The sequence below is a fragment of the Saccopteryx bilineata genome, chromosome 3 (assembly GCF_036850765.1).
Source record: "Saccopteryx bilineata isolate mSacBil1 chromosome 3, mSacBil1_pri_phased_curated, whole genome shotgun sequence".
Classification (NCBI taxonomy): Eukaryota; Metazoa; Chordata; class Mammalia; order Chiroptera; family Emballonuridae; genus Saccopteryx; species Saccopteryx bilineata.
This window is the reverse complement of record NC_089492.1, coordinates 79,728,027-79,741,218: the sequence shown is the minus strand read 5'-3', so window position 1 is coordinate 79,741,218 and position 13,192 is coordinate 79,728,027. Positions and strand designations below refer to the sequence as shown.

At 45.9% G+C, this 13,192-nt stretch overlaps 1 long non-coding RNA gene across 2 annotated transcripts; it reads right to left on the bottom strand.

The window, feature by feature from the left end:
• Positions 1–4,096: 4,096 nt before the first annotated feature.
• LOC136328558 (uncharacterized) lies at positions 4,097–10,143 on the bottom strand. Of its 2 annotated transcripts, none has more exons than XR_010730067.1 (5): positions 9,865–10,143; positions 8,254–8,532; positions 6,657–6,762; positions 6,295–6,361; positions 4,097–5,248 (listed from the first exon to the last, which is right to left on the bottom strand). It is a non-coding gene; the product is annotated as an uncharacterized lncRNA (long non-coding RNA). The 2 variants fall into 2 exon arrangements; XR_010730068.1 differs by having other exon boundaries at positions 8,254–8,466.
• Positions 10,144–13,192: the final 3,049 nt, after the last annotated feature.

The following is a 13,192-nucleotide window of genomic DNA, read 5'->3' as shown; positions in this document are numbered from 1 at the left end:
GTGCCCTGACCGGGGACCAAATCGGCAACCTCTCCACTTCCGGATGATGCTACAACCAGTGGATGAGTTTTAATAAAATAACGAAAGCCAGAAACTTTTCCCAGATGTGTGTTCCAGTTCTCTGGAGGTACAGTCCTGACTAACCTTCCCTCCCATTTTACAAGCTGTATGACCTTATAGATGCTGTTTAACCTCTCTGTGACTTCTTTCCTCATTTTTCTTTTTAAATATTTTTTTATTTATTCATTTTAGAGAGGAGAGAGAGAATGAGAGAAAGAGGAGAGAGAGAGAAGAGGGGAGGAGCAGAAAGCATCAACTCCCATATGTGCCTTGACCAGGCAACCCAGGGTTTCAAACCGGCGACCTCAGCATTCCAGGTCAACACTTTACCCACTGTGCCACCACAGGTCAGGCCTCCTTTCCTCCTTTCTAAAACAAGCAGATGACAATCATCCGACCTCACTGTGTTAGTGGGGATGTTGGTGGTGAGTAGGTTGGTAATTGTCCTGCAATTCTGAAATACAAGAGCCCCCATGTGACTGGGAAAGGGTCTCTGTCCCTTCTAAACCAGCAGGCTTTCTGTTACGAGTCCTAACAAACATTCAGTCACCAAAAAACAGCCTTTACGTCTCATCCCTTGGAAAAACTCTCAGGCGTTCCTTCTGAACTTTACTGCCAAAGTCTTCCTTGAGCTTTCAAACACTGACTTACCGGATTTCCGAGAGCATGTTACTAGTTTTCATTTTTTTTTCTTTACAGAGACAGATAGAGTCAGAGAGAGGAATAGACAGGGACAGACAGACAGGAATGGAGAGAGATGAGAAGCATCAATCATCAGTTTTTTGTTGTGACACCTTAGTTGTTCATTGATTGCTTTCTCATATGTGCCTTGATCGTGGGCCTTCAGCAGACCGAGTAACCCCTTGCTCAAGCTAGCGACCTTGGGTTTAAGCTGGTGAGCTTTGCTCAAACCAGATGAGCCTGTGTTCAAGCTGGCGACCTCGGGGTCTCGAACCTGGGTCCTCCGCATCCCAGTCTGATGCTCCATCCACTGCACCACTGCCTGGTCAGGCAGTTTTCACTTTAAAACCCATTTCCTTAGGAGCATGAGGTGCTTCCTCTCCCAGAAATGACTGAACTTATTCCCGTAAAGTGACTCCTGTCCAAACACATGCGTTGATTGGAGGGGGAGGGGGTGCCTGTGGGCACTCTGGTGTAAAGACGGCTGTGCCTCTCAAATATTAGGGGTAGGGTGGAGTGACTCCCAGCTCCCTCCTGGGGCGCACACTCCTTCTTCCTTCCTGAAATACCATTCTCATAAACAGCAACAATTTGACTTTTAAAACTTTAAGTCTGTGATCTTACTTTCCTTCCCACAATGTTAGCTGTGAAGGCAAACATATATATAGATATACATTTTAATAAAGGGTTTCTTTACTTGAAAGTATTTGAAAATTTAATGAAAACTTTTACGGAATCCAAAGACAGCTCTGGACACGCACAGATTTTTTCCCAGGGTTCATTCTCCACTTCCGTAATTAAATGGAGCCAAGGCAAGGTCCAGTTAACCCTGAACTTGAATTTCCCCTTTCTTGAAAGGGCAGTGGGTTAAGTTAGAGGCCCCACAATTAGGTTTTGTGAAAGGGAAAAGGAATCTACAGAATCCATGATTGGTGGAGCAGAAGTTTTATTTCTCCTTTAGATAATCGGGAAATTCCTCTTGGAAGACAACGGTTTCCAGCGTTGGGTGTCTGTAACAATGGACATCAAGAAAAGAGATTCTTTCATTTTTCCCCCTTGAAGAAGCAGGTATGCTCACAGACTCCCTGGGTCGGGAGCTCAGCGTGGGAGGTGGAAAAGTCTTTCCCGTGTGAAGCCCCAGCCAGGAAGGTAGCACCGCACACAGATGGGGACCCGGGAGCACTGGGCCCAAGTGTTCTTTAGGCCTCAGTCAATATTGAGTAATGTATAAAAGAAAAAAATCTTAAAAGTTCTCAGTCCCTAAACCTTGAGTAAGCAAATATTAACACCTCTTAAATGACACCTGAAATGTAACTCTTGCAAATGGACATTTCAGGTTCTGAAAATAAAAATGCACCAATATGTACTTCTGCATGTATAGCACTGTCTGAAGAACAAGCATTAGTTTACTGTAGACCAGGCCTCCAGCCTGGTTGCAGCCACAGGAGGAGTCAATAGAGAGGTAATTTATGTGCGCACTTATAGAGTCTGGGATAAACAAACTTCACATTTTGAAGAGTAGGTCTATTCTCGCCTCATCCTCAGAATCATTATTAACCAGGCACAAGCAATAAACTGTCATTCCTAAAGACAGAAATACCTCGTCTGTCTCCTGACCTCATTAGCCTGTGGATTCAAATGAGGTCACTGTGTTGTTTATACCCAGCCTTCAGCTCAATAACACCGTTCAGCCAAATTCTGAGGGTCCCTCCCCTGTCCCTTGCTGTGAGAGTCCCCAGGGATTGTGTGCGTGCTCATCACTCAGTGTGGCCCCATCCTCCCCGTGGTGTCCGAAACTAGGGCTCACGGTGCTCTACTTAGGCAGGCAGAATTGCATCCTGGCAATAACCTCAGGACCACTGCTACTCCCTGCAAGTCACCACTTAATGGTTTGATTACAAACCTCCTCTGAAAAATGAGGCAGCAGCCTCTTTGTTCTCTGGATTAGCTGTGTCAGTGTAGTTGGTCAGCAGAGCTGTGTGTGACCCACGCATGAGAGAGCTCATCACAACTAAACACAAACCTTCCGGCATGACGGTGGGTTCCAGCGACAGCCCCCCTCCCCGCATGCAGGGCTCCTCCTCCCACTGGTGAAGAGGACCCTTCTTATAATATGTCGTCTCTCACATTCTCTTTTCAGTGACCCAGGCACAAAGTCATAGTGGATCCCGATGGCAGGCAAGGTTCTTGTTCTCACAGGTGGTTCCTCTCCTTGTGAAGCCAGCAATTAGACACTAGAGGACAGAGGGTGTCACTGGCCCCACACCCCACACATACAGAGGGACTCTCATCCTGAGACTTCATTCTGAAATGTCTGGGTTCCGAAAGCATTTTTCTCAGTCTGTAGAGATCTTGCTCTTAGGCACATCATCAAGTTGGCCCAAACAGAATCTTACAAAAATTTTTTAAAAATCTGAAGTTTCTAGGTTCTAATTTTAGGACCGCCACTTGCTAGAGCTGTAACCTCGGGCATCACTTAACCTTGATGCAGTTTCATTTTCTCAACCCCACAATCAGAACAATTATACTTAGCAGATGCGGCTACTTTGAAGTTAGAAAGAGGTAATGTAAAGGGAAGCTCTGTGTAAGAATTTCCCGATGTAAGGTATTTTCTATGTGGCAGGAGCCCTCGCTGGGCTTGTGGCCAGGGTTCGGGGGTATTTGGATGTGTCTGGGGAATTTGCCATGGAGGCAGCTAAAATCCGTCATGCTGACTGGAGGGTTCAGAAGAGGCACTTGAGTCATTGGGGACACGTTGGTGTTCAGGAAGAAGGGCTGATGTTCAGTTTAGCACAATGACATATCTCTCCCTGAGCTCCACTCTCAGCTGGGCTCAGGTCTCTCTGAACACCTAGTGAGGAGGCTGACTGTTTCTTGACTGGGGCACGCTCTAAGAAGCCAGAAGAATTTGAATTGTTTCTACTAAGTAACTAAGGGGACTCCCTTTGTACTGTAAGGGGGTGAGACTTGGGAAAACTAATTCCATATATATCTGCATATGTAATATTCACATTATATCTGTGTATAATATGTACTGTAACACATGGATATAATATATCCATAGTAGATATGTTTGAATTACGTACTAAATATATTCTATATTTGCCAGCCAGCCTAACAAATATGGAAGGTAAACACTTTCTGAGAAATGATCCTGTGTACTTCATGACTGTGGTGTACTGTTGCTGCTGAGGCTAATGGGAATGACAGGTTCCATTTCTTTACCTTTGATCTACAAAAGCATAGAAAAGTAGTGGTCACCAGAAGATGGGTTGGGCAGTTACAATGAACAATGAGTTACTACTTTGAAGTAGATCTTGAATAATGAAAATGTCCTCTTTTTTGGGAAGCTGGTTATCAACAGAGATGAATCACGAGTCATGTTTATTTCATTGTGAGTTAGCAGGAAAACCATAAATAGCCTCAGAGGAGACTGATGAATGAGGTCTCAGAGGCATCACGGCTCTTGTCTGAAACCCGGAGCAACTCAAAGCCTAAAAATACAGAAAATTCAGAATTTTGTTTCTTCTCATTGTGAGAGGACAAATGGGGAAGAAACCAGGATATTAGTCTGACTGTTCACAAAACAACTTAAGACAGTAATATAACAAAATCGTGAAAATAAAATTAACTTTTCAAAAATAAAAGTGATAGTCCCTGTTATAGGCTGAAAGGTGTGCCCCCCCAATTCATATGTTGAATCCTAGCATCCATATCTCAGAACAGACTGTATTTGGAGACAGAGTCTTTAGAGAAGTGACTGAGGTCAGTGAGTTCGTTGGGGTGGTCTCAGATCTACTATGACTGGAGTCCTTAGAAGAAGAGAACGGAGACACGCATAGAGGGATAGCCATGGGAGGACGTAGGGAGGGAGGTGGCATCTGCAAGCCGTGGAGAGAGGCTCACAGTGAAACCAACCAGCTGGCACTTTTGCTTTGGACTTCCAGCCTCCAGAACTGTGAAGAAATACATTTCTGTCATGTAAGTCACTCCGTTTGAGATTGTTGTAACAGACCCAGGAGACTGACACAGTCCTCAAACCGGCCCACAACTTCACCCAATGCAGGGAGAACATAACTCTTTCTCTTGGATCCATGGGGGTTCTTTTATTTGGATTGTGCTTGGAATTTTCAAAGCAGCTTCACCAGTGGGGCAGCAGCTGAGGTTTAGTGAGGACAGGTCTTCATGAGTTCGCATTGCCGATGAGGAGAGAGTGAGGCCCAGGGGATGGGTGACCTGCTCAGAGCCCGCCCAGTAGGAAGCAGCAGGGCCAGGCCTGAAGCCAGGTCTCAGGGAGGTCCTGCTGCTCCAGAGAGGCAGGCACTTCCTCTGCAGTCAGGATGAGTCTGAGCTCCTTCCCCCACCCTCCTTCCTCTCCCTTTGCCAAGGAGCTGCCTGCTCTCAGGACAACCGGAAGATGCCCAGTGGGGCTTGTACTTTATGACTTGGGCAGGAAATCTGCAACTCCACAGAGACAAATTTGCATTTCCGTACTTAACTTTTGTTCCTAAAGAAAAAGGAAAGGCATGACAAAAAACAAAAATAAGTAATTATATCCTCTCCACCGACACTCACGCTATTGTACCTTCTTTTTTTTTTTTTCTTTCTATTGCACCTTCTTAGGGAGGGAAAGGAGTGCTCTCCATAGAGGAGGGTCCTCTGAACAGACAGGCTAATCCCAGGGCTGAGGGTGTGCATAGATTTGCATAACCACAGAGAAGTGGGGGGCAGGAAGGGGAGTCTCTGGAGGGATTGTAGGAATTTGAGATTATAATGTACTATATAAACCCCGCTGTCTAACTCCCAGGAGGGCATCTTCAAGAGCTGTCCAGTAGAGGTCTGCATTACTTCGCAGTGATTTTTGAGCTATTGTGTTTTCTCTTTCTTTCTTTCTCACATATACTCTCCCTCTTCCTTCCTTCCTTCCTTCCTTCCTTCCTTCCTTCCTTCCTTCCTTCCTTCCTTCCTTCCTTCCTTCTTTCCTTCCTTTCTTCCTTCCTTTCTTCCTTTTTTCCTTCCTTCCCTCTTTCCTTTCTTTCTTCTTTCCTTCTTTTCCTCTTTTTTTTCTCTTTGCAAGAGAAAAGACTGGGACAGGTCTTAAAGTGGGCCAATTTTATTTGAATTACAAATATTTCCCCTTAGGTTTACTGAGAATTGAACTAGAGTAAGGAATCAATCATGAAACTACTGGGAACCAGTCAGAAAGACCCAGAACTCTCCAGATCTCAAACTATGACTCCCATACAAAGTTGTCTAGATCAGCTAATACTTCTTAACAAGAATCACTCTTAGGACTACAAAGAAATCGGTCTCTCCCTCATTTCATTCTTTCTATTTTTATTTTACCACTTATCTTTCCACTCATCATCCATCCATCCATTCATCCATCCATCCATCCATTCATCCATTTATCTGTCTATTTATGTATCTGTCTATATATTCTACTGAGAAGTTTCTATACATTGATTTCTGGTTTACAAATATTCCTGTATGAAGGATCTGAGTGAGAAAACCACCCATAATTAAAGTAAGGCAGTGTGAACATTAGAGCACCTGTATAAAGCTTAACTTCCTCACAGGCTGGGTGACTCATTGTCTTCATCTTCAGGACATACGAAGCCTAAGAATGAAGGAGCAAAAATGACACAACCTTCAACCAGAGAAGGGTCTCCCCTGTTGTCTCTGCTACATATGTGCCAGTCTGAGCTTTTTCTTAGCATGGTGGCCTTGGGTCACCAGACTCCTCACTGGGAAGCTCAGGACTCCAGAGGCACGTATCAGGAGAACAAGGCAGAAGTGTATGACATTTCCATGACCCAGCTCAGAAGTCACAGGGTGTCATTCTTCCTACACTCTCCTGGTTGAGGCAGTCACAGGGTCCTGCCAAGGTTCAAGGGGAGAGGACATGGACCCACCTGACCTCTCAGTGAGAGGGATGTCGATGTCTCGTTGTGAGAACAGCATATCAGTGGGAGACGCGGCTTGGCTGTCTCTTGAAGGTACAGCCCACTGCAGAGAGAACTGTAGGATTGTAGACCCTCCGGTAAGTTTTGTGACCTCTGAGGGTAGAGAACTTTCCCTGACCCTGAGAGGTCCAGGCCCCTCACAGCTCTCTCCCCATCACAGTGCCTGCAGGAGCGGCTGGGAGAGAAGATGGGTGTAGTTCCCAGAAGAGAGGGGTCCGAGGCAGCTCTGTCAGTAATAGGGATAAGGGCTGAATTTCTCCCAGTGATGAAGAAATATGCCAAGATAGAAAACATGGTGCAAAGGAGCCTGCCTGTTATGAAGGACATCTTCGTGAAGGATTGGTGTTCGCCACAGGAAAGTGGTGCCAATTTTGAACCTGAAGCAGATGGAGTCACAGCCATCTCAGGGAAGGTTGGTATGCTGGGGGTCCAGGCAGGGGTAAAGTCTAAGGGCGGGTACATCAGGTGTCTATGTCTTGAGAATGGTATCACCCCTCCAGTAGCTACCAGTGTGGCTAACATCAAGCAATGTCACCACATCTGAGCCTGAAGCTCCCTAAGTACCTGAGGGCGTATGTAACCTCCTGAGTTGGTGGGGGGAGAAAAGAGTCGTGAATTGGCCAAATTTGTCTGGAAGTGAGCAGACTAAATTGGACTTCAACATATACTCTTTATCTTGAGTTATAGAAAAATAAGGAACGTGGCCCATTTTGCACTCATATCTGGGGTCTTGACTTGCGACAGTTACAGCCACTGTCTAACTATTCCCTCCTTGATGAGGATTGAGCTGGCTTCCACTTTTTCCCTGTAGAAATTATGCTGCCTGAGAACTTATACATACTGATTTGTACACATGACTACTTCTCTAGAAAAGACACCTGGAAGTAAAAATTCAACCGATTCTTTGTGCTTTTCTACTCCCGGCCGTTTGCCTGGGACAACCTTTATCGTTTCCTAGAATGTGGGCCACTCAAAGGCGGGGTTTTTTGCATGTTCTGTGTCCTTGTTTGCACTATTAATGTTTGCCCAACCAGGAATTCACATTTATGTATCAGGAAACTCTACGCTGTCTTTTCAGACGTTTGTCTTTGAGTTGATTTCATGAGCTACTTATCGTGAAGGCGGTTCCTTGTTCCTGAATGAAATAAATTCCTGACACAGTCACGCCAGCTGAGGAAGTCCAGGTGGGAGGGTGGGGGTGGGGCGGGGAGTGGGCGGAGGGTGGGTGGGGATTCAAGTCAGTTCCATGGCCAGTAAAGCGGGATGTTTACATCCTACCTGCTGGGGTCTACAGGAGTTTGGTTTTCTAACAAATGCTCTCAGTAGGTATCACCTCTGCTTCGCCTCCCCCCCATCCCCACTGATATGTTTCACCGAGGTTCTCACTGAGAATTTAAACACGGATGGGCAGGAAGAAATTTGATTGAACTGAATTGAGATTTAGAGGTGTTAGAGGCCAGAAGGGGAGAAGGACACCTGGAACATAGCTGCCAGAACTACGTTTGGCATCATCAGATTGCCTGGAGATGACAGAGGTCCCACTTACAGAACCCAGTGACGTGTCAGTTGCTCCACTTCTCAGGTTTTTGTTGGCCAACCTGTCAGTCAGGTGCAGGAAGTTCAGTGGACAAGGGCTCTGCCCGCTTCCCCTTGATGCAGAAAGCCTGCTGCCTTGTTAGATGGCAGTGAGAGTTATGAATGCCATGATGTTGTCACTGAGATGTCTGGGGTCACAGCTTCTTCAGTTCAGGCTGGCTCCCTTGAGTAGAACAGTCACAGGGGGCATCTCTGTGGAAACTGACTTCTAAAAATCTCTAGCAAATGACTGTAACAACACACGGAAAATGCTGACCAGGATTTTCTCTTGAAGGGATAGTAAAACCCAACATGAATTTTTCAGTGAGCTTGGGATTTAAACCTTGAACTAAATGTAGCTGGTACACAGGCCTTTGGAGGGAAACACAGATTGTTCCTGAGACTTTTAGGAGAACAGAACCCTTTGTTCCACTTCCCTAAATCAATAAACACAGCCAAGGTCTCAGGCAGACTCTCGGAGGGAAACAATGTGGGACGGATGGAATAATACAAGGAAAATCTATATGAAAACTTAAATTGCTTTTCATTCTATATTTACTTCTCGTAGTCGATTGGTCAACTGACAGACTCATAATTTAATTTTCTTCTGGGTTTGGGTGACGTGTGTGTCTCTACAGGGGAGGCCCGAGTGTCTCAGAGAAGCATTAGCAGTGCGAGACCTCGTCACTCTGGACCGATCCCACCGTCCCTGGTGTCACGGGCTCGTTCTCAGTCTCTCCAGGTCCCCATTTGCGTGCCTTTCGGCAGTGACTGTATTCCAGTGTGTGGTGGGCCCTTGCTACGTGCCATGTGCCCTGAAGCTTACGGTGCGCTGCCATGGTTAATCCCCATAATGACTTTATGACTTGGGAAGCCGTACTCAGTCCATTTTAGAGAGAAAGAAGTCAAGGCCCAGTGTGCTAAAGCCACGTGACCTCTGCTGTTACACTGCATGTGTGAAATTAAAATCCAGGTAGCCTGAGTCCAAGGCCTTCCACTTCATCGGGGTGCCGTCCACCTTGTTCAGTTACAGGCCTTCCTCTGTGCCTCATGCCCCCCCCCCACATCCTGGCCCCTTTAAAACTGCCCTACGGCTGTTGTTGGATTCCTGTGTCTCCTATACTGCAAACAGCTTGAAGGCCTGGATAGATTTTAGTCCCTGTGGTCTCCCTCTAATACATTGCTGGCCATACAGTACATGAGCACTAAACACTTCTGAGCCAATGATTTTTCTTCCCGTGAAGATAATAGACAAGAACCTTCACAGTGAGACCATCTGGGTGCCATTCTGGGCGCCGGACCTTGCTGTGTGACCATAGACAAATCATGAAGCTCCTGGCACCTGTTTGCTCAGCGAGGGTTAAAGCACCCGCCCCCTACGGTTGTCATAGAGTCTGCCATGAGCGGTGGAGAGCTTCAGCAGGCCTGGTACACCAGGGACGTGTCACAAGGGCTCCCACTCACACATGTATTTCTTGAACAGGGAAAGGCAACCCACCAACATAAACGAAGCTTAAAACCCTGTTACCCAAGGTCAAGTAAGATTCAAAGAAAGATCACATGTAAACAAACGACGTCTTACCTGACAGGTGACTGTTCTTCACAACCTAGCTGCAGGCAGAAGTTTCCATCTTTGACAAATAGGTTTGTCTGCCACTGCTTTGGAGCCGTGATTAATGCTCTCTGAAAATTCTACCTGTAAACCTTGAAGGATAGCGCCCAACAGGGGCTCCTCTAAGTGGCTGAGCTGAAAGACCCTCCAGCAGCTTTATACAAGTGCAGGCATGCTGGCCTCACTCCTGGGCACTCGTGCCTCAGGTCTGCGGGGAGCCAGGCAGTGGCGTGTGTGTGGTGGGGGGTTCATGAGTTGCTTTTTTTTTTTTTTTTTTAATCTGGGAGTTACTCATTTAAGAGGGTTCTGTGTCACCCAGTTACATTATGTTTCTGTCCCTCTCTGTTTTTTGAGGAATGCCAGGGAAGGTCAGGGCCAGCTGAAAGATCACCCTGACACCAGGCCCTTCCCTGGCCTTCACTTCAAAGCCACTGTCCACCGCCCGGACTTCCCACCAACCACACTCTGTCCCTTCTGCTAGGGATGAATAAGTATTAATATTTAATCTTGTTGGTGATAAAAACCGTGGTTGAGTTTATTGACTAAAAAAAAAAAGCTTTGGTAAACAGTGTAGCTTTTTAAGCAATCAAAGCAGGTAAATTATTCATTTCTACTACATGATGGAGACACTAACATCACTGAGTTAGTCTCAGACACAAGCTCACTTATTTTTTTCTTACTTGAATTTACCGTATTTCCCCATGTATAAGATGCACCTTTTTCCAAAAAATTTGGGATCTAAAAACTTGATGAGTCTTATACAGTGGTTGTCGATGTTTTTTACTTGCATTTCCTGCTTTTTCACGCTTGTTTTTGTGCTCATTGTTGAAGACAGTGATTTGTCATCAGACACAGATGAGGACAAGCTAATGGATGGGAGTTTTGACAGTGATGAGGAGTTGTATGAATTTTATGATGAATAAAACTTGAGTTCAATAACTTTATGTAATACATTTTTTTTTTCAAATTTCAGGCTCCAAAATTAAAGTACATCTTATACATGGGGAAATATGGTACTTACACATTCTTACCACCTGGGAGGTCACATCGTTTTACATGTTGTTGGTTAGGAAACAGACGTTGGCTTGGAGCAGCTGAATGCGTTCGTTGTACAGTGTACAAGATCCTGGCCAGTCAAAGGCAGAGGCGCTCTGGTCCAAGTCCAGTTTTTGACTCTACGTCCAGAGCTGTGTTCCCTTCACTAGACCAATGGGGGAGGGGGGGTGTTTCTCTCTTCTACAATGAAAAATGTATTAGTCGGGTTTTGTGCATTATCCTTTATTTTCCCACACAGCATTTTAAACAAACTTACTTTTCAGTAGACAAAGTCTTTGTTGTCAGAATTACTGGTCAGCCCCATGCTGAGTGGCCGTGAACACTGGCCGTACAGTTGACATCCGAGTGACTCAAACATCAGTCCACTTGGAACAGTCCTTGGAAGAGAAACAATGTCTTGAGCACCATGCCAAGCTGTGCAGTGGGGGCTGGCTGGGAGGCCACCGGCTTTTCCCTTTGGTGCGGGCACGCCCCCTCACAGCTTTCCACCACAGCGCTGCTTTCTAAGGCGTAGCTGCCTCTTTTCCCTCGTTAGAGCATTTTCAATACATGTGGAGATGAATTCTTCCCCATGAGACATGGAACAATCGGCGTAGCCTTCTGGGTGGCCCTCAGCAACTTGTGACCTGCCCTTTCGGGTCAGGAGGCCACCTCACCAGGCTCCATGTGGAGAAAAAAAATCCTCAAAATACATGACCAAGCATTTCTGACCCATTTTGTAAAATCTAGGTGGGATGAGGTGTCTTAGCGACGGAGGCCGTTCCCCAGCTTCCCATTCCCATTTTCACCCATTCACTTACTCATTCACTCACTCATTCATCCCATGTGTGTGCTATGAGGGGAAGCTGTGTGCCAAGCTCTCTGTTAAGCACTGGGAATGATTAAGTAGATGCTGTCTGCCCTTGAGGAGCTGACCAAGACGTGATTTATAAAAGCCGGATGAATCCAGTCTCAGCCCTTGTGCAGGGCTGTCTGGGGGCCCAGCAGGGCCAAGGGCACAGGGGTATGAGGCACGGGAATAAACTTCCTGGGGAGCATACCCCTTCATTCATTCTTTTTATTCAAGCTCTACATCCTGCTCCCGTAATTGTGGACCATTCTGAAGTGGTTAACCAAATCTGAGCACGGCACCTCGTGCATTGTGAGTATTCAGAACAGTGTGGAGATGACGTGTGTGTCAGATTGGACTCTGTCCTCTCCCCCCCAAAAGATACGTTCTAACAGAATATGGCTTTATTTGAAAATAGGGTCTTTACACAGGCAATCAAGTTAAAGTGAGGTCCTTAGAGTAGGCTCTCATCCAATATGACTGGTGTCATTATAAAAAGAGAACTTTTGGACACAAAACAGACACGTACACATAGGAAAGGTGATGTGAAGACAGAAGGAGAAAGCAACGTGAAGGTGGCAGGGCAGGGGATGCATCTGCAAACCAGAGACTCTAAAGATGCTGGCCAACCAGCAGAGCTAGTAAGAGGCAGGAAGAATGCTCCCCTTCACGTGTCAGAGGGAGAATGGCCCTGCCTTGATGTTGAACTTCTAGCCTCCAGGGCTATGAGACAGTGTGTTCCTGTTGTTTTAAGCTACCCATTTGTGGTGGTGCTTGGCCGGCTATCCACGAATACAACGTGTCATGATGTGATGTCTTTTATCTAGTGGGTTCTTATGAGTGATCTAATGCCAACACTTTATTACTTGCTCGGAATGTTTTTAAACACAGAAGAAATGTGTAGAAAGGGAGAGTTAAAATACATCTATTTATTTGGTACAGAACGCAGTCAGTTGTCCAGTTCTAAATGTTTTCTTTGAACTACAATGTACAACACAAACAAAAGCAGCCCTCAATAAGCCCTTACCTCATGCACTGTGCCAAGACCTTTACCTAACAGTGCATTTACAGTGACATCGCAGTAGCTGTCGTCTCCATTTTGCAGAAGAGGCAGAGCTGGCATGTGACCGCTTTAATCTCAGAGTGAATCCCCTTTATCTTCACAGTACAGTGACCTTATCAGGGAGCTTTGTGCTTACATTGTGTTGCTTTGGACCTTGATGAACGATTTTTACTTAAACACACCTTGGCCTGACTTTACAGGATGGCATTGCAAAAGGTTTCCCTGAATAGGCACAGAAAACTGGCCACGTTGATGACAAGGGCCCCTCAGAAATTACTCCCTAATCTCTGGGTCACAAAGGTCAAGACTCTTCCAAGTAACCGTTTTGTTTGTCTCAAGGACACTTGATG